Here is a 21,639-nt window from a genome sequence, read left to right as displayed (position 1 = left end):
GAAATTAACGAAGACCTCCCAGCTGTCAGAAGACTACAACCTCTGCCCAGGGATCAACCAAGATGTCAGAAGATGCAAAACGACTACGCCGCCAACTTAATTACAAACTCTGCCCTGAGATCAAATGGGGTATTATTGTTTTAATCTCTATTATAATTGTCTTCACTATTGTTACTGTCTTTATAATGTTGGATACTTTTACATGTTTAATTTGACTTAATAAATAAGACATTGATTACCATTTGGCATCACGTCTGAATCTGTTACAAATGTTCATTGCTGACCCTAGCTGCCCAATGAGAATAGTTCCATTCCCAGCCCTGATATCCAACTCCTTGGTGGGTTTTCTCTCCATTCCTAGTTCCCCAAGCCACAGGCCTATTGTGGTCAAGATGACAAACACCTGACATGCTAGACACTAGAGGATGTACAAGAGCAGCCTGGAAATGACTTTGATGCTCGCTGTGTGGAAACACTTATCAAATGTGAAACAGGTGGTGATTGGGAACAGAGAGCCTCAAGGGGAATAAAAATTGTGTCCTAAATGCTCCCCGGGTAGTTTAATTAGCAAAGCAAATGTAAGCAAGGACATCTTCAGCTCCAGCTCCATTCTTGGTCTGTGCTGAGACAGCTGATTTAAGCCAGGATAGCAGTAACGTCAATAAAACAGCTTCTATATCCTGGACTTAGAGAGGGGGGAAATCAGTTTGAGTTTCTGCTCACTGCAGCTTACACATCAAGAATGGTCATTTGGATGAGGTACTAGGAGATGACTGGCACTTGTGGAACTATCCCACATCACTCAATATCTTCAGCAGAAAAAGGAGGAGGGGGAATTAATCTAAAAATTGAAGTGCTGTAATTCCTTCAAAAATCCTGAAGATCATTCCTTTTGAAAAGACTTGTGACCCAGCATGTTGTGACACCATGTCAACATATGTCACACATTTATGCAAGTTGATATCCTTTAAATAGAGAAATAATTTGAACAGGCAAAATAGCAGCCATTGGACAGGGAAGCATTTTCTTCATATAAATCACTGCAAAATCTGGTGTATTTCCAGTTTAGCAGAAACAGGGAATGGTATGGAATCTGGTCATCCCACAGGCTTATAAACTGTATAATCACTGACTGGAATGACAATTAAAGGAGCATATGCAAGAATTTAAACATCTAAACATCATGCTGAAATGAATTAAGCAAATGACTTAAATAGATTTTAGAAAAAAACAATTGTTCCAAACTCAATTATGAAATCATTAATGGTCAGTCCTTGGAATTGATGTTAGAAATTTGCATTTTGTTTTACAGCATACATCATTTAAGTCCTAAAGGCAGATGTGTATATTTCAGTGCTGATGAGTTAGATAAGCCATTTTCAAGAAACAAATGACCTTAGATAAATAGTATTACAACGAGTTTCTGTTTCCACATTTGGCCTCTTCCAATCTTCATCATCCTAACCATCAGAGTTTTCTGCTGGACGATGAACATTTGCCTTCAGCATGAAAGGCCAATGTGATGTACTAGTCACCTTGTTTTAATTGACATTTTAAGTATCAAGCTTACAGGCCCTCCTGTAAGGGATTTAAACAAAGCGGCTGACTCTACCTCCAGGGTGCCGAGTGATAGCCAGGTTGAAGCCCCAACTTCCTGAAACACACACTGCACAAATCCTGGATCTCACTGAAGCTCTTCATTGCATGCTTAGGAATTCTGAATCCTAAAGAACTGTTTGGATACTCTACTTATAAGCCATAAGCCTAACCTGCATTAGGACTTGGCTATCATTGATCGGAGACAAATAAAACCTGAGCACTCTGCTTCTTCAGAGTGTGGTCCTAGAGGACTATGTAGTTATAGCTGGCATCCACCAAAACAAGTACTGATATGAATCAGCACTTAGAACACACACACCCCACATTCTCTGATCAATATCTTCAAGATCCTGTTGAGCTGTGCAGAACCATGCCAGACTTGGGGCACCCTATCACTATCCCATTAGTTAACCCATTGGTAAATAAGCACACTAAATCCTGTTGCGGGTGTGCCATCAGATCACCATCTGCAAAAAGAAATGCTGCAATGCTTTGAAAAACAAAATCCTGACGATTATTCTTAGTAACACTATCCAACATCATCCAAAGTTTAGGACCTACCTTGATTGGGTTACAAAGGCAAGCTTTGCACATCTATCTGTGGAACCACAATTCAATGGGGCATAGTGTGTACCCAGGAGTCAGGAGAATAGTGGCACTGCACTTGCACATTTTATGGCAAGTTGCGCTGTTCAATATGCCACTTGGAAACAGTTCCTCGTACTGGTTTATCAGTTTTATTACCAAGTAGTGACTATCCACCAAGGAGGAGGGAGGAATGAGGGAGGAATGAAGTTAGTTGGCTCCAGGATGGCATGCCTGATAAGAGACTGGACAACCTAAAACCTGGCTTACAATTGAACTAACTCCCAACTACCTTACATTTGGCCCTCTATCACCTTCAACACCCCTACTACAGTTGATTACACAATTCTTTCCTTACCATCACTTTTGATGCCCTTGTTCCTTGCACAATCTTCACGTCTCCCATCCTTCCCATTCCCCCAGTATGGTTTCCATATTTGCTCCCTCAACATCACAGGGAACAAATATGAGCAAACCTAGCTTAACTATTCACAGCCAGTTATGGTATGACCACATCAAGCTTCCCCAGGCCTTGCTCTCCACTAAAACCACCCAATATTCTACAATTATCCTAAAGGCAAGGATAACCCCAGGCTCATTTTCCCAACTACTGCTCCCCTGCTTAAATCCTGCTCCCTGCCCCATACACCTTTATTTTTAATGCCAGGTACAAAAGGCTCATTGATTATTTCTTCACCAAGATTGAGACTATCTGTTCAGCTGTCTCCACTACCTCCCCCCTTTCCCTTTTGTCTCTTTAGCCAAATCCCTCTCCCAATTCTCCCCCAAACCAGCCCTGATCCCCCATCTCTCTGCACTTTCTCTCCAAGCACATTTTGTCCATAACACCTATCTCTTGCTCCTTCATCTCCATTCTCACTAAACTCCAGTTTACCCTACTTGTCTTCCTGGCCCCCATGCTAGCTGACATTGTAAATGGTATCCTCCCACTTAGCACTGTCTACCTCCTTTTCAAATCCACCATGATCACAGCCTTCTTCAAAAAAAACCTCACCCTGGTCGCCTCTGTTCTTGATAATCATCGCCCCATCTCCAACATTCCTTTCCTATCCAAATGGTCCTTGAACATGTTGTCACCTCCCATCTTTGTGCTCATCTCTCTGGCAACTCCTGTTTTAATCCCCTCAATCTAGTTTCTGTCCCTGCCCACAGCACCAAAACAAGCCTTGCCAAAGCCTTGAATGATATTCTCTGACTGCTACTATGGTGCATTATCCTTCCTTGTCCTCGGCAGCTTTTGGCAGAATTGGTCATACTATCCTCCTCCAGTGCCTTTCCTCCGTTGTCCATCTTAGTGAGACTGCCTTCACGTGGTTTTGTTCTAACTTATCTGATCATAACCAGTGCATTGCTAGCATTGGCTTCTCTTCCTATGTCCAGTTCCAGTCCCCGTCCCCACACTTGATGGAGGATATAGAGGCTCAGGAAAAGGTTGAGAATGATAACTGAATTGATATCCATTTTAAAAACCCTTAGTTGTTATCAGCGAGCTACATCTTTTTACTTTAGAAAAGCGTAGACTTCAGGGTAATTTGATTGAACTATTTAAAAAGCGACTAGACGTGTCCATGCAAGTAGATTGTTTGACTTAGATAGGTTAGGAATAATGAGAGGACATGCATATAAGTTACATAATCACAAAGGTTATTAATTAGTCGCAGTTATCGTGTTTTTTTTTTGAGAGTTTTTTTTAAGCGCATGTTAATCGTGGAAGTTCAATTTTACGCCACAAGGAGCAGCTGGTGCTATTTCACCAGGGTGGGATTAGTAGTAGCTCATCATTCGATTGCTTTCCACAATAAAACAACCCAAGGGGGGGCTGAATTTCCACCGCTATGCCTTCTGTATGTGACCAGATTGTTATAAATCACAAATTAAATGGGGGGGGGGGTTGCAAAAGGGTGGTGACCCTTTGGTGACCTTGGTTTCAAAAGCTGAGATTCAGATACTGCAAAAATGTGAGGGGCAAATGTACTAAAAAGTAAGTTTCATTTCCAATCTGACTGAAAACTTCTTTGTTCATTGGATGACCTTCATAATCAGCAATAGCCCTGCCAGTTCTATTGCAGAGCGCTAGAAAGTGCGTCCACTGTAAGAGACAGGCCCGAGCAGGGCAACCGAATGAAACAGGTGGACAGAGACACAATTTCCTCTTTACTGCAAATATTCAAAAGGGAGCTGGACAAGGTCCTGGAGGAGGCTGATAACACCACACACAAAAAAAAATAGGACAGCTGTTGGCTGATGTACCTCATGGAATTCATTTGATCGCCTTCAGGGGTTAGAGTATAATTTCCAGAATTCTTTTTTCCCTGAAATGGACCAGGGCTGCTTTTTTGTAAAAAAACTATTTTTTTGCCTCTGCCAGGAGATGACACAGATGCTGGTGGGTGGGGAGTATCGACAGTCACGATGCTTAGTTTCAACATGACTGAATGGAACAAGCTCAATGGACCAGCTGGTCTTTTTCATATGTTTGTCTGTTCCTTAACATACAGTGTCAGCGAGAGTCCCCCAAAGATCCATCCTCGGCGCTCTTCCCATCTATGTGCTGCCCATCGGTATTATCCACAGACACCGCGTCAGCTGCCACATGTATGCCAATAGCACCGACTCCACCACTTCTCTCAATCTCTCCATTGCCTCTGGTCTGTCAGAGTGCATGACTGACATCCAGTCCTGATGAGTCTTAACTTCCTCCAGCTAAATACTTGGAAGACCGAAGCCATGACGTCACAGGTGAGGCAGGTAAGTGATTGGTAGTGACTGTGGGCTATGTTTTAAGTTAACATATAGCATATAACTAAATTTTAAAAACTAAAAAACTTAATTTAATTAATCTAATTAAACGAGTTAAATAATTTGATTAACACTAAATTGATTAATTAAATAAATAAAATAATGGGAGAACAGGAGATATGTTGCTGCTGCAATATGTGGAGCTTGTGGACATTTTTGTCCAGGGCGACTACATCTGCAGTAAGTGTCTGCAGCTTGAGGAACTTCGGCTCTGAGTTGAGGAGCTGGAGTCCGAGCTGCGGACATTGCGAGACATCAGGGAGGGAGAAAGCTACCTGGATATTTTGCTCCAGGAGGCAGCCACACCCCTAAGATTAAATTGACACATGGTCAGGGACAGGAGGGTGTGACTGCGAGTGAGGCAGGTACGGGGATCCAGGAGGTAGTATTGCAAGAGCCTCAGTCCCTGCGCTTGTCCAATAGATTGGAGGTTCTTGCAACCCTTGAGGACGAGTGCGGGGACGACGAGCAAACTGATCACAGCATCGTGGTACAGGAAGCCATTCAAGTGGGGGGAGTAAAAAGGAAGGTGGTTGTAGTAGGCGATAGTATAGTTAGGGGGATTGACATTGTTCTCTGCAGCTAGGAGCATGAGTTCTGAAGGCTATGTTGCCTCGGTGCCAGGGTTAAGGACATCTCCTCCAGGTTGGAGAAGAACTTGGAGTGGGAGGGGGAGGATCCAGTTGTCGTGGTCCATGTAGGTACCAATGGCATAGATAGGACTAAGAATAAGGCTCTGCTGGGAGAGTTTGAGCAGCTAGGGATTAAATTAAAAAGCAGAACCACAAAAGGTAATAATCTCTGGATTATTAACTGAGCCACGAGCAAATTGGCATAGGGTCAATAGGATCAGGGAGGTGAATGCGTGGCTCAAAGATTGGTGTGGGAGAAGTGGGTTTCAATTCGTGGGGCACTGGCACCAGTAGTGGGGAAAGAGAGAGCTGTTCCGTTGGGACGGACTACACCTGAACCATGCTGGGACTAGAGTTCTAGCAAATCAAATAAGTAGGGAGGTAGATAGGGCTTTAAACTAAATAAGGGGATGGGTGAGAGGGTCCTGGTGGAAAGAAATCTAGAATGCTAAAAGAGAAAAGACAAAGAAGCAGTGCAGGAAAGTGATTGGGGTAAGGATAACCAGATTGTGTCAGGAAGGGACAGAGCGTACAAACAAAAGACAACAAATAGGGTCCAGGTAAGAAAAAATGGTAATAAGACTAATAGGGCCATAGTAAAAGAAATGTTAAGGTGTCTAAAAAGACAAATCTAAAGGCACTGTATCTGAATGCACGAAGCATTCGTAGCAAGGTAGACGAATTAACAGTGCAAATAGATGTAAACGGATATGATATAATAGCAATTACAGAGACATGGCTGCAGGTTGACCAAGGCTGGGAGCTGAATATCCAAGGGTATTTGATATTTAGGAAGGACAGGCAAAAAGGAAAAGGAGGTGGGGTGGTGTTGTTAGTAAAGGATGAAATCGGAGCAACAGTGAGAAAGGATATTGGCTCAGAAAATCAAAATGTAGAATCAGTCTGAGTGGAGTTAAGAAGCACCAAGGGGCAGAAAACACTGGTGAGAATTGTCTATAGGCCTCCAAACAGTAGTGGTAATGTAGGGGATGGGATCAAACAGGAAATTAGAGATGTATGTAACAAGGGTACTACAGTAATCATGGGTGACTTTAATCTGCATATAGACTGACCAAACCAAATTAGCAAAAATACTGTGGAGGATGAATTCCTGGAATGTGTGCGAGATGGTTTCTTAGACCAGTGCGTTAAGGAGCCAACCAGGGAACAGGTTATCCTAGATTGGGTATTGTGCAATGAGAAGGGATTAATCAATAATCTTGTTGTGCAGGATCCTTTAGGGAAGAGTGACCATAACATGATAGAATTCTTCATTAAGATGGAAAGTGAAGTAGTCCAATCTGAAACTAGGGTCCTAAATCTAAACAAAGGAAACTACGAAGGTATGAGGAGTGAGTTGGCTATGATAGATTGGGAAGCTTCATTAAAAGGCATGACGGTGGATAGGCAATGGCTAACGTTTAAAGAATGAATGCATGAATTGCAACAATTATACATTCCTTTCTGGCACAAAATCACAAAAGGAAAAGCAGCCCAAACATGGCTAACAAAAGAAATTAAGGATAGTATTAGATTCAAAGAGGAATCATATAAAGTTGCCAGAAAAAGTAGCAAGCCTGAGGATTGGGAGCAGTTTAGAATTCAGCAAAAAAGGACCAAGAGATTGATTAAAAAGGGAAAAATATAGAGTATGAGAGTAAACTTGCAAGGAACATAAAAGTGGACTGTAAAAGCTTCTACAAGTATGTAAAAAGAAAAAGATTAGTGAAGACAAATGTAGGTCCTTTACAGTCAGAAATGGGAGAATTTATAAAGGGGAACAGGAAAATGACAGTGCAATTAAACAAATACTTTGGTTCCATCTTCATGGAAGAGGACACAAATAACTTCCCAGAAATGCTAGGGAACCAAGGGACTAGTGAGAAGGAGGAATTAAAGGAAATTAGTATTAGTAAAACAATAGTGCTGGAGAAATTAATGGGACTGAAAGCCGATAAATCCCCAGGGCCTGATAATCTGTATCTCAGAGTACTAAAAGAGGTAGCCATGGCAATAGTGGATGCATTAGTTGTCATCTTCCAAAATTCTATAGATTATGGAACAGTTCCTGCAGATTGGAAGGTGGCAAATGTAACCCCACTATTTAAAAAAGGAGGGAGAGAAAACAGGGAACTACAGACTGGTTAGCCTAACATCAATAGTAGGGAAAATGCTAGAGTCTATTATAAAGGATGTGATAACAGGACACTTAGAAAATATCAACAGGATTAGACAGTCAACATGGATTTATGAAAGGGAAATCATGTTTGACAAACCTACTGGAGTTTTTTGAGGATGTAACTGGTAGAATAGATAAGGGAGAACCAGTGGATGTGGTTTATTTGGGTTTTCAGAAGGCCTTTGATAAAATCCCAAATAAGAGGATAGTGTGCAAAATTAAAGCACATGGGATTGGGGGTAATATACTGGCATGGATTGAAAATTGGTTAACAGACAGGAAACAGAGTAGGAATAAATGGGTCTTTTTCAGGGTGGCAGGCGGTACTGCAGGGATCACTGCTTGGGCCTCAGCTATTCACAATATATATCAATGATTTGGATAAGGGAACCAAATTTAATATTTCCAAGTTTGCCGATGACACAAAACTAGGTGAGATTGTGAGTTGTGAGGAGGATGCAAAGAGGCTTCAAGGCGATTTAGACAAGTTGAGTGAGTGGGCAAATATATGGCAGATGCAGTATAATGTGGATAAATGTGAAGTTATCCACTTCGGAAGGAAAAACAGAAAGGCAGAGTATTATTTAAATGGTGCTAGATCGGGGAATGCTGATGTACAAAGGGACCTGGGCGTCCTTGTACACCAGTCACTGAAAGCAAATATGCAGGTGCAGCAAACAGTTAGGAAGGCAAATGGTATGTTGGCCTTCATTGCAAGAGGGTTTGAGTATAGGAGCAGGGATGTCTTACTGCAGTTATACAGGGCCTTGGTGAGACCACACCTGGAGTATTGTGTGCAGTTTTGGTCTCCTTACCTAAGAAAGGATATACTTGACAGAGGGAGTGCAGTGAAGGTTCATCAGACTGATCCTTGGGATGATAGGACTGTTTTACGAGGAGAGATTGGGTCGACTCGGCCTGTATTCACTCGAGTTTAGAAGAATGAGAGGGGATCTTATTGAAACATATAAAATTCTGACAGGGCTAGACAGACTGGATTCAGGGAGAATGTTTCCCCTGGCTGGGGGGTCCTGAACGAGGGGTCAGAGTCTCAGGATATGGAGTAGGACATTTAGGACTGAGATGAGGAGAAATTTCTTCATTCAGAGGGTGGCGAACCTGTGGAATTCTCTACCGCAGAAGGCTGTGGAGGCCAAGTCACTGAATGTATTTAAGAAGGAGCTAGATAGATTTCTAGACACAAAAGGCATCAAGGGGTATGGGGAGAGAGCGGGAATATGGTATTGAGATAGAAGATCAGCCATGATCATTTTGAATGGAGGAGCAGGCTCAGAGGGCCGAATGGCCCATTCCTGCTCCTATTTTCTATGTTTCTATGTTTCATCTTTGGCCCCTGCCATAGACTCTGCTCCCTTGCCGCTGATTAACAACCTCAGTCACATTCAGGCTGTTTGCAATTTGAGTCCTCGTCAAACTAGAGCTGAGCTGCTATTTCCATATCCGCTCTTATCACAAAGAGGGCCTACCTCCACCTCAATAAGCATCTCCTCTTCTGCCCCTAGCTCAGACCATCCGCTGCTGAAACCCTCATGCATGCATTTGTCACTTCCAGACTAGTTTGCTGCAAGAGTCTCTTTGCAGACCTCTTATCCTCTACCCTCTACAAACCCCAGCACATTCAAAACTCTGCTGCTCACCTCCCATCCCACACGTAAACCTGCTTGCTTATCAATCACGACCTTGCTAACCTACATTGACCCCCCCCCAATCCACCAAAGATCCACATTTAAAATTATTTTCATTGGGGCAGAAATCACTCGGAGCGGCGAACCAACACTGCTCACCACTCCATAGATTTACACTAACCCACAAACTTACTGCGGTCTTTTCTTCGGCCACTTCCTCAAATAGGAAGCGGAGAAGAGCCCAGTGTAAGTTCCAGTGAAGCTAGGATCCTGGGAGAAGTGAGAGGATCACTTTCTCCCCTCGACCAATCAGATCGCAGCATTTTTGACCACGACATTCACACAGTCTCTGCTGGCTTGAATTGTTAAACCAGGAAGTGAAAGGTACAACATTTTAAATCAAAGTAAAAACAGTTATAAACAGTGAAAAAAAAAGAAATAATTCAATTAAATAAAAGAGACAGAAGAGAACAGTAAAAAAAATAATTTTAAAATTTTTAAAAAGTTTTTAATGACCAAAAACTATTAAAAATGAGTAATGAGATTCCACATTTTTAAAAAGTTAATTTTTAGTTGTTTGGCAATTAAGACTTACCGCACTGTTAAAACTTAGTTCACACCTGTATTTTTAAGTGTACCTGTTTGGAGGCGTAATTAGTTACTTTCCAGCTGGGCAGATAAGCAAGTTTGTACTTTTTCAATGATTTCTCCGATTGTAGTGTGCGATGGCCCTTTAATTCGAAGCTGTCATATCGCTGGCGAACCACTAGGAACAGGTTCCGGATTTCCACGTTTCACTGCGCATGTGCGAACGCCGGAACTTGCTCCTCCATTTCGCCACTAACAATGGTGAGCGCTGTTGAGCTCACTGATATTTCCTGAGCAATTTCTGCCCCGTTGTCTTTAAGTCCATCCATGACCTTGCCACTGCTCATCACCGTGACCTCCTACAGCCTTACACGCCCTCCCAAACTCTTTATTCCTCTGACTAGCTCCCTGAGCATGCTCACGCCCCTTTCCCCACCATTGACAGTCATGATCTCAGTCACCTTGATCCTCACTCTCCAGAACTCCCTCCCAAAACCTCTCCACTTCCCTTCCCCCCTTTAAAACCCATCTCTTTGCTCAAGTCTTTGGTCTTCCCTCAATCTGTCTTTGGTCAGTATTCATTTCTCACCACAATTCTGTGAAGTTCCTCAGGATATTTTTCTATGTTAAATACATCACATTAATGCAAGTTGTTGTCAGCCCTAGGAAATGTGTGTGCACTCCATTTCAGATAAATCAAAAACTAATGTGGATTATGAGTTGTTTCATTTGGAAACTCTTGCTTGTGACAGATTTCCACATGTGGGACACCCAACTGACAAAAAAAAAGACTTGCACATTGTAGAAGAGTTAGTAAACTAGGATATAAAGTAATGTTCAATGCTGGGAAGATGGAAAGCTGAATACAAAAGGGTAAATAATGTGATCCCAAGCTCCCAGCAGGGAAGCTATGCTCAAAAGAGCAGGGTTGGGAAACTGCAGCCCCGTTTCTCCGACCTGTGCTCCTTTGAGAGTCTGTCCCCACCCCCAAGAAATTGAAAGCGAAGCAGCCAGAAATCACGAGTTAGCCTTCAGTCTCAGGACCAATAGTTTTGGACAAGACCCAGCAACTGGAACGGAGTATCTCCTGTATACATTTAACTTAGTCTAACATACCACTAAAACATTAAAATTCAATTCTACAATATTTTGTGTGTAGACAATAAAACTAAAATAGCAATTCTTGTCAAAACAAAAACTCAGAAGATAAGGAAGCAATCACCTTGAATTTCTTACCTTAGTGGAATTTTGGACTTACTGCAATAAAAAATTTTCCAACGAACAGGAAATTGAAAATAATATTATCATACTTTATTTCAAATTTACATACATTTATTATGTTCCATTACATTTATACTTTTTGGGGAAAAATTGACAGGTTTGATGCAAAATTCTGTTCATGAACACAATAGCCAGAGAACCAGATAAAAGTAACTGCATTATTTTCAGTCAGTCATTCGAATAATAGATGAATGAAAGTACGTCACAAGGCCGTAATGAAATTGAAGGGATTCAGAGGTAACCATAAACTCAGTTAATGCTCAGGTAACCTATAGACATTACCCAAACCCCTTAAAATTAAATTACAACCTGAAAGTTTTTGATTTATTTAATAATGTTTTCTTTTAAAAACTAAGGGGTTGCACCTTCTCCCTAGATGTTATGGAGATCATGTGACATACAGGATGAGAAACATAACTCACCCCACTAACATTCATGAATTTACTCCACTCAATTTAGTGCTTTAATTCCCCAATGCTAGGTTAATAAGGAGAAAAGGCTTGCATTTATATGGCGCCTTTCATGACCTCAGGACATCCCAAAACACTTTACAACCAAGTACTTTTGAAATGTAGTCACTGTTGTAATGTAGGAAGTGTGGCAGCCAATTTGTGCACAGCAAGGTCCCACAAACAGCAATGAAACAAATGACCAGATCATCTGTTTTAGGTGCTGGTTGAGGGATAAATATTAGCCAAGACACGAGGAGAACTCCGCTGCTCTTCTTCAAATAGTGCCGCGAGATCTTTTACTTCCACCCGAGTGGGCAGACGGGGCCTCAGTTTAACGCCTCCGCCAAAATACGACACCTCAACGGTGCAGCACTCCCTCAGTACTGCACTGGCGTGTCAGCCTAGATTTTGTGCTCAAGTTTCTGGAGTGGGACTTGAACCAATGATCTTAAGAGCCAAAGCGGACACTTAAAAAGGAAGAGATTCAAAATAGAATATCAATTTATATTTAAATTCCGAGAAGGTTCCCATCTCATTTGCAACATTTCTTGCTCAGTATTTTCTATTTCCACATTCAATATACACCAAAATGAAACGGTGATCATTTACTTCCTCTTTAGTACACTCATGTTTCCTCCTATTACTGCCTGCCCCTCATTCTCACTCCTAACTTTACACGTCACTCTCCCTCCCAACCTGTCTCACAGTATCTACGTCCTCTCCCTGCTCTCACTTCCGTTGCCATCAAGGGATTCAAGCTTGATGTTTACAACATTGGATACTTTATAAAGGAAGCATGAAACTGGAAAAGCCCAACTCTTCCTGGCATACTGGTGGCGAAGTTATCTCGGTCAGAAGGCTGCGAGTTCAAAGCCCATTCCATGAGCATATGATCCAGGTGCAGTACTGTGTGCTGCATTGTCAGAGGTGCCGTCTTTCAGATGGGACATTAAAACAGAGGCCATCTGCTTATTTAGGTGTACTTAAAAGATCATGAGGCATATTTTCAAGGGACAGCAGGGAGTTCATCTCAATCATCAAAACCAGATTAAAGAGTCATTTATTTCATTGCTATTTATGGCATTTTGCTATATGCAAATTGGTTGCCATGGTCATCTACAAAACAACAGTGACTACACCTCAAAAGTAATTAATTAACTATGAAGCACCTTGGGACACCCCAAGGATGTAAAAGGCATTATATAAATGAAAGTTTTTTTTCACTCCACAGGCCCTGTCCAATCCATTCAATCGTGGACTCCACTCAACCTATTTAATCTCTGAAGAACGGTTCTACAACGTTTCGTCCTGCCCCTCCCAGGTAAATTAAACAAATCTCCAATGAACTGATATGACTTTACACCTCAAGCAAGCTGCCTTCCTTGGCATAACACATTCATGGTCCCAGCAATGCAGAAAATACCAGCCCCAATTTTAACCTAACTCGCCTGGTGGGAATGGGGCAGGTTCGGATCAGACACCCATTTTACACCCCAATTTACACTCCAATGACTACACAGGTGTAAAACAGACGTCCAACTCGAACCCGCCCCGTGCTCGCCAAGCAGGTTAGGTTAAAATTGGGGCTTTCTTTATAACCCACAAACCCATGTCTAACTAGATGTTAATCGGGCTTTCTTAAAAAGGTGTTAATCAGCAGTACATTGGCAGTTTTATCTGGAAGACTATTGAATTTATGAACCTGAAAAAATTTTTCACATCATCCGACATTAAGCTTACTCTGTGCACATGGATTCTTAAGACAAATTTTTCCCTGAAACAGAACAATTGCTCAAAAAAGGTATGGAAGTACAAAACTCAAGCTCACGCATGTATAAATTATGAAGTATTGCAGTTTTTAGTGAAATGAGTCAACCAACAGCAGATTGCAGAGCCATTCTGAGCAATGAGCTGCAAGGTCAGCACTCATTCTGCACTTGAATTTCATCCCTTAAATAAATGGGCTAACTCAAATTAAACACAGGCTGCCTAGAAAAAAATCTACAAAAATAGTGTGTCATTTTTAGGTGACTACTGAATATTAGGAGGATTTAAATAAGAGGAACCTTTGTAAAATGACATCAATTTCCTTATGTACACTGGAACCAGACATTTAAAACCGCCTATTCTATTGATAAAAAGTAATCTCCAAAGACAGGTGGTTCCTCATTGGCGAAGCATGTACGAAGCAACCTCGGATAGTGTTCATTTATTAAGAAACCTATTTATAACCTCCCTTGGCTCTATGCAAATTCTTAAGGTTTTAAACATTAACCAAGTTGTCAAACTACTCAAGTGGACTAGAAGAAATTCTTAACCTTCTCTTGGGGAATTGTGTTCGTGGCGCTTATTTTATACCATCTACAGCTGCTGTTTTCTTTCACGATCAACATCGATTTGTTAAATCTAATAATTCTGAGCTATGCTTCTTTCTTCACTTTGCGTTGACCCAACTGAGTAGTTTAGTTCCTCTCCCTCCAAAATCTGCCCCCTCATTGCCACCAAAGCCAGCCATCTTTGCAGAATTTTTTTTTAAAAAGAGTACCTACTCCCACCATTCTCCACTCTCAGCTGTGTCCCCAGCACTCTGAGGCCTTATGTCTGGCCCCTGCAGACAGCTCATTACCACTGTGTCCCAATGAGGCCCTACATTAACAGGCCCTCCGCAGCTTCCTTACACCCACATTCTCTCCCATCCCAAGGCTCTTGCTGCTTTCTTAGCATGAGGCATTCTCACTCCTTAATATGCCCGAGTCAGCCCTCTGTGGTAGACTTGGCAATCCAATATCTAAGATATATATGCTCTTTTAGATTACAGTCAAGAAGCCCCATCTTTACATTCATCCCCAGAATGGGCCCAAGACTAAATACGAATACACAAACCTGTAAAATTGTTTGTGTTTTTTTTCCTAAAGCTGCACAATCAACCAGCTTGCTCCATTTTGCTGTTATGTTCATCACCTGTTATTACAAAAGGAAACCTGTTAAGGCCCCCAGAAACTGTGGGAGAAGTGATGAGGAAAAGAGGAAGTACCATACATTCTTCAGTTTTGTTTTCATTAAAGTTTCACTGTATTGTTTTTATTTCAGATTTTTCACTTTTCATATGTATGGGACATTATTTATAACACAGCTTTCTGGAGGTTATTAAAGCAAATCAAAATTGCTATTTCCCTCAAAAGCTAAAAAAAAGTATTTTCTCTACTCTAAACAATAAAGGTAACCACATTACTACATCAAAAGCACTCCTCTCCGCACACTATAAAATAAAATTAGTCTTTTTGCAAAAACCAATTGTGTCACTGCAGAGTGGGGGTAGGTGTATTTGCAGGGCTCTTTTGTGCAGACGACAGACACAGTACAGCACAGTGCGATGTCCCCGGTGGCACCCTGGAAGGATGCGGAGAAGTTGTTGAGGGCAGTGGTGACTTTGACAGTGACAGGTAAGAAAATGGTGCTCGGGCCAGCCAGGAGCAGCTCGATATGAAGGAGGCTGCAGACGTCCACGACTACATGTCGAGTGGCTCTGAGCTTCCGTGTGCACTGCTACTCAGAGGGGTCCAGGAAGCTGAGCCTCGGTCTGTAGACCCTGTGGCGAGGGTAGTGCCTTCTGCGACGCATCTCTCCCTGCAGTTGCCCTCCCTCCTGCTGTGCAGGTGGATGTGTCACAGCACCGTGTTGTGGAGCTCCACGTGTCAGAGGTGGACGGCGTGGCCAGCGAGGCTGGTGATGCTGTTCGTCCTCCGAGGTCATGACTGCAGCCCCAACCGGAAGATGTACGTTTGAGGGGGTCCGCAAGGTAGGTAAATGTGTCTGTATACCGGGGTTGAGGTTGCAAGTTTGTGAATTTTATTGTTAGGAGGAGGGTAGCGGAGGCCAAACTTTGTCCAAAGTGACAGAGTGTCCTCCTGCAATGAGTGAGGGTCTCCCCCTCTTGTCAAATGGACCTTTGTAGCTGCCACAGGCTGGTGGCTGCAACACGTCCACTTCAACTGAGAGTATTTCCCCCAGTATGGGAAACACGCTCAGTAGAGTTGAAAATCCCACCCCTCCTAAAATATCCTACAAATCCGGCCTGCAAACGACCTGAACTATCTAATTAATTGGTTTAATTGGGATCCTGCCGCCTTTAATTGCTGTTGGAGTTCTGCATGCGGGGGCTGCGCGTGCATCTAAGCGCATCACTGGGGAACCCGGAAGTGGGCGGGTTGGAGCCGGGCTCCGGACCTGCCCTGGGAATCCCCGATTTTTTGAGCCCCCTCCCGCCACGAACCTGTCGTCTTGGACGTCCGAAAATCGAGCCCAATACATCTCGGTTAAAGTTTCACTAATCTCACTTATAGAATCATAGAATGGTTATGGCACAGGAGGCCATTCGTCCCGTTGAGCCCATGCCGGCTCTCTGCAGGAGCAATCCAGCTAGTCCCACTCCCCCACCCTCTCCCCATAGCCCTGCAAATTTTGTTCCTTCAAGTACTTATCCAATTCACTTTTGAAAACCAGGATTGAATCTGCCTTCACCACCCTTTCAGGCAGCGCATTCCAGATTATAACTACTCGCTACGCAAGAACGTTTTTCCTCATGTCGCCTATGGTTCTTTTGCCAATTACCTTAAATCTGTGTCCTCTGGTTCTCGACCCTTCTACCAACAGAAACAGTTTCTCTCTCTCTCTACTCTGTCTAGACCCTCATGATTTTGAGCATCCCTATCAAATCTCTTCTCAACCTTCTCTGCTTTAAGGAGAACAACCCCAGCTTCTCCAGTCTATCCACATAACTGAAGTCCCTCATTCCTGGAACCATTCTAGTAAATCTTTTCTGCACCCTCTCTAAGGCCTTCACACTCTTCCTAAAGTGCAGTGCCCAGAATTGGACACAATACTCCAGTTGTGGCCAAACCAGTGTTTTATAACTTCTTTGATTTTGTACTCTATGCCTCTACTTATAAAGCCCAGGATCCCATATGCTTTTTTAAACCGGTTTCTCAACCTGCCCTGCCACCCTCAGCAATTTGTGCACATATACTCCCAGGTCTCTCTATTCCTGTACCCCCTTTAGAATTGTACCATTTAGTTTGTATTGCCACTCCTTGTTCTTCCTACCAAAATGTATCACTTCGCATTTCTCTGCGTTAAATTTCATCTGCCACACGTCCACCCGTTCCACTAGCCTGTCTATGTCCTCTTGAAGTCTATCACTATCCTCCTCACTGTTCACTACACTTTCAAGTTTTGTGTCATCTGCAAATTTGGAAATTGTGCCCTGTACACCCAAGTCATTAATATATATCAAAAAAAGCAGCGGTCCTAGTACCAACCCCTGGGGAACACCACTGTACCTTCCTCCAGTCCGAAAAACAACCGTTTACCATTATTCTCTGATCCTGTCACTTAGCCAATTTTGTATCCATTTATTGCCCCGTTTATTCCATGGGCTTCAACTTTGCTGACAAACCTATTTTGTCACACTTTATCAAACGCCTTTTGGCAGTGCATATACACCACATCAACCCTCTCTGTTACCTCATCAAAAAACTCAATCAAGTTAGTTAAACGCGATTTTCCTTTAACAAATCTGTGCTGGCTTTCCTTAATTAATCCACACTTGTCCAAGTGACTGTTAATTTTGTCCCAGATTATCGTTTCTAAACGTTTCCCCACCACCGAGGTTAAACTGACTGGCCTGTAGTTGTTGGGTTTATTCTTACATCCTTTTTTGAACAAGGGTTGGGTCCTCTGGCACCAGCCCAGTTTCTAAGAATGATTCGAAGATTATGGCCAGTACTTCTGCAATTTCCACCCTTACTTCCCTCAGCAACCTAGGATGCATCCCATCCAGACCTGGTGACTTATTTACTTTAAGTACAGCCAGCCTTTCTAGCACCTCCTCTATCAATTTTTAGCCCATCCAGTATCCATCTAGCACCTCCCCTGTTGCTCAGAAAATTAACTCTTGATTTTCTCCATTCTCTTCATTTTTTTGTTGTGGTTCTGAGTCACCTATGGTAATGAGATATTCAAAGTTTCTAGCAGTTTGAAGAAATTTGAGCTGTTGAAGTAAAAACAACCACCTGCATTTGTACAGCAGCTTTAACGTAGAAAAATATCACAAGGCACTTCACAGAAGCATAATCAAAAAATTGATTCTGAGTTAAGGAGAGAGATATGGCTTGGTCAAAGAGGTGGGTTTTAAGGACGGTCTTAAAAGGAGCACAGTGAGGACAATCCAGAGGGTGGGGCCTTGGCAGCTAAAGACACGGCCGCTAATTGTCGCACGAAGGGGAAGTGCGAACGCACAAGAGGCCAGAGTCAGAGCAACAGAGATTTTGAGAAGGAGTGTAAGGCTGGGTGGAGGTTACAGATATGGGGGGGGGGGGGGGGGGGGGGGGGCTGGGTGGAGGTTACAGATATGGGGGGGGGGGGGGGAAGTGAGAGATTTAAATGTAATGATGAGAATTTGGCACTGTAATTCAGCGAGAACAGAGATGAAGAAGGAGTGGGACTAGGTGCAGGATAAGATATGGGCAGCAGAGTTTTGGATGAGCTTAAGTTTACAGAGGTTAGGCGGACCAAGAAAGCAGTGGAACAAGTCGAGCCTGGAGGTGACACAGGTGCGGTTTCAACAGCAGATGAGGAGAGATGATGTTATGGAGGTGGCAGCAGGCAGTCTTTGCGATGGTGAGGATATGGGTTTGGAAGCTCAGTTCAAAGTCCAATAGAATAGAGGTTGCGAAGTATGGTTCAGCCCAACTCAGTGGCCATGGAGGAGCACTTCTATCGAGTTTGTCCCAGTGCCAAAAACAATTGCTTCAGTCTTAATTTTTAACCAGTGGAAATTGCGGCTCATTCAAGACTGGATGTCAACAAGCTGTCTGACAACAGGGGCAGTGGAGGGGTTAAGCGTGGTACAGCTGGGTGTGGAATCGGACCCCAGATCTCCAGCTGTAACGGTGTGCTGGCAGGAAGTGAAACCATTGCTGGAGATGCTTTGCCTACGAATGGCTAGGTAAGAGTGGAGCCAGGCGAGGGAAGAAATCTAATTGAAAAGATTCAAGCAGGGGTTTGCAGGAAAGAAGAGCACGGATTTGGGAGGCGACAACATGTTCAAGGACTTGAGAGGGAAGGGAGGTTGGAGATGGAGTCGTAGTTTGCATGGAGAGGGTTTGACAATTTTTTTTAAGGGGCTTTGAAAGGGAGGGGAACAGTACCTGAGGAGAGGGAATCATTTATATCAGCTAGCATGAGGGCCAGGAAGGGAAGTTGGGTGGTCAGCAGTTTAGCAGGAATGGGGTTAAAGAAGCAAGAAGTGGGTCTCATGGATGCGATGAACTCGCAGAGGCTGAGGGGAGATGGGAGAGAAAGCAGAGAAAGATGCAGGTTCATTGCTAGGGTGGGAAGCAGTTGAGGCATTTTTTCAATCTTAGTGGCAAAGAAGTCGGTGAGTTCCTCACACTTGTTGGAGGTGAGGATGGAGCCGCAGGAGGCGAGTGTGGAGCGGCAGGGAGAGGGGCTTAAGCACACAGTTGGTAGGAGAGTTTATAATAGGGGAAAAGGTTTAGGAAAGACAAAAGAGCAGTGAATTCAAAGGGGTGGGGGGGCATGGGGAGCTGAGTTGGAAATTAAATCACAGAGGATGTGTACACACCTAGGCTGAACCTGGGAGAGGAAAGGAAGCAGGATATCTAGGATGGGGCTTGGGCAGGGGGGGGGGTTCTACAACATGGTTTTGAAAAGACAGACAAAAGAAGTGGAACAAGGCGAAGTGATCAAAGGACATGTTACCAGAGGAGTAGGGGCAAGATGTCACCTGTGTGACTGTAGTGGTTTGGGCATGGCAGGCAGTGGAAAGTACAGCCAGGTGGGGAGCTCCAGTTAAGGCCAAGGTGTTGCCACCTGTGAGCCAAATTTCAGTCAAGTTCAGGAAGCAAACAGACAGTAACAAAGCAGAGGTGATTCCACAGCATGGGAGCAGAATGGAACCAGCAGGAGCAAATCAGAGATTGCTCGACAGAGTGAAAAGAGCCAGCAGAGAAGAAAACTGAGCAGACTGGGCACAGGAATAGCAGCAGTCCAGCAGAGAATAGTGTCAGCAGGAAGTGGTGGCAAATGTGGAAGTCATAGCACAGTCCAAAAGCCAGCTTGACTTTCTCTGAACTGAGCTTCTGCTTTTTCCTAGAGCCCAGGCATCCATACTTTACAGAATTTATTTCCACACTATTGTAATTTATACAGTGCATAGAATAGATTTTTTAAAAATCAGCCTTAATAAAGTTTCTCTCGGAAGGCATCATTATTTATTCTCCAGAAGCTAATCCACAATTTATTTTTCCCCTCCTCACATTCATGTAAATTCATCTGAATAAAAATAGATGGATAATATTAGACTTCTATGAAAACCAGGATTGTGATTCAGAAGCTTTAACAGCTCCACCCTGAAGTTACAAATATAACACGTTATTTTGAATCAGAAAAACAGCTCAGGGCGGGAAAGTTGCATGATCGGGTACAACCACATATTGAGATGAAAGATATCTCAAAGGCAATGCTGAGGGGCAATTCTAAGATTTGGAGTCAATAAAAAAGTGGTTGTGCAATGGACCACGGGTGTAAGAACTTTCAAGAAATCTTAAGGGCCGACCTTATATCGTTCGGGGAGAAGAAATGAATCATTGAACTTTGCACTATGTGGTTGTTTCGTTTTTTGCACACGTTAAAGTGGTTTCACAAAGCTGTCTCACGGAAATGATAAAACAGAATTATTCCGCAGACCACTGCTGGCTGAACATGTGCTTTGTGTGGTATTTCACTAGATATTAACAGGACTATATCTAAAGAGCGTTATTATTCTCTAGATTTTACTATTAATATACAGAGAAATGCTATCAGACCTGAACAGGGATGCGTAGGGCACTCCCAGGCACCTGTTAACACACGCTAGGAGGAATGCAGCAGGTGTGACCGATGGTAACCCCACGACTGCCCTTCTACAGTTCGCAGAAACGACGTAAAATTAATACGGGTAAATTACTCCGATGTCGCTATTTCATTACTATTGAATTTCTTTTTTTAAATGACAATATTTTAAAAATAGCATTTCTACATAAAACCTTCCCGAATATTACAAAATATAACAATGCATTAATTCACACGGAAGACTAGTGATCCATATGGAGCAAAATGTATTTGAACACCTTTATACAAACCTGATTATTTGCCAGCAACATGTTTACAATCACATTCCATGTAAAATATAAACACAGGGCACACGAAGAATTTTAAGAAACCAAGCATCAAATACAAGCAAACAAAGGATCATAGAAGCCCTCATGGATCTAACAGCATGTTACAAATTGAAATAAATAATTCTATCTACATGGCTTGCAGACGTTGAATTCTCACAATTTCCATCCCAGGCTGGGTTTTTTTTTTATCGTAGGGAGAGGAGTAGCTGACTAACCGCCGCTATCTATTAAAGTAAAGAGACTCACATGCAACGCTCACCGCTGGGTTACCGCTCTGTCCATGTTCAAGTCCAGGATCTCATTCATGAAGCAGGTGGAGCCCTGGCGTCGATGATTGACAGTCGACTCAACCAATGACCACGCCGGCTTATGGCGTTACGTAAAAGCACCAATCAGAGGCAGGGTGATCGATTAAGTGACATAAGTAATACCCAATCATAGCCGGTGATGTAGGCGGATCCCACAAGTGAAAGTATAGCACAATTCTTGTCAGCAGGACCGATCTATATGTGCAATCAAATATAATTTATACATTAAAGAATTGTTTTTTTTTGTACACTCTAGTAGCTTTTATAGAATAGATTTTATTTAAACTGAAGGTATTCATAATCTGTA

General features: G+C 42.8%; 1 protein-coding gene across 2 annotated transcripts in view; it reads right to left on the bottom strand.

The window, feature by feature from the left end:
- slco4a1 (solute carrier organic anion transporter family, member 4A1) overlaps nucleotides 1–21,315 on the bottom strand; it is a 148,610-nt gene extending 127,295 nt beyond the window's left edge. For both annotated transcript variants that reach the window (XM_068000783.1, XM_068000784.1), the window contains exon 1: nucleotides 21,271–21,315. The gene's annotated coding sequence lies outside the window, so the exon portion shown is untranslated. The remainder of the gene's footprint in view (nucleotides 1–21,270) is intronic.
- Nucleotides 21,316–21,639: the final 324 nt, after the last annotated feature.

This window comes from Heptranchias perlo, chromosome 19 (genome assembly GCF_035084215.1).
Source record: "Heptranchias perlo isolate sHepPer1 chromosome 19, sHepPer1.hap1, whole genome shotgun sequence".
Classification (NCBI taxonomy): domain Eukaryota; kingdom Metazoa; phylum Chordata; class Chondrichthyes; order Hexanchiformes; family Hexanchidae; genus Heptranchias; species Heptranchias perlo.
This window is presented reverse-complemented; position numbering and strand designations above follow the sequence as displayed.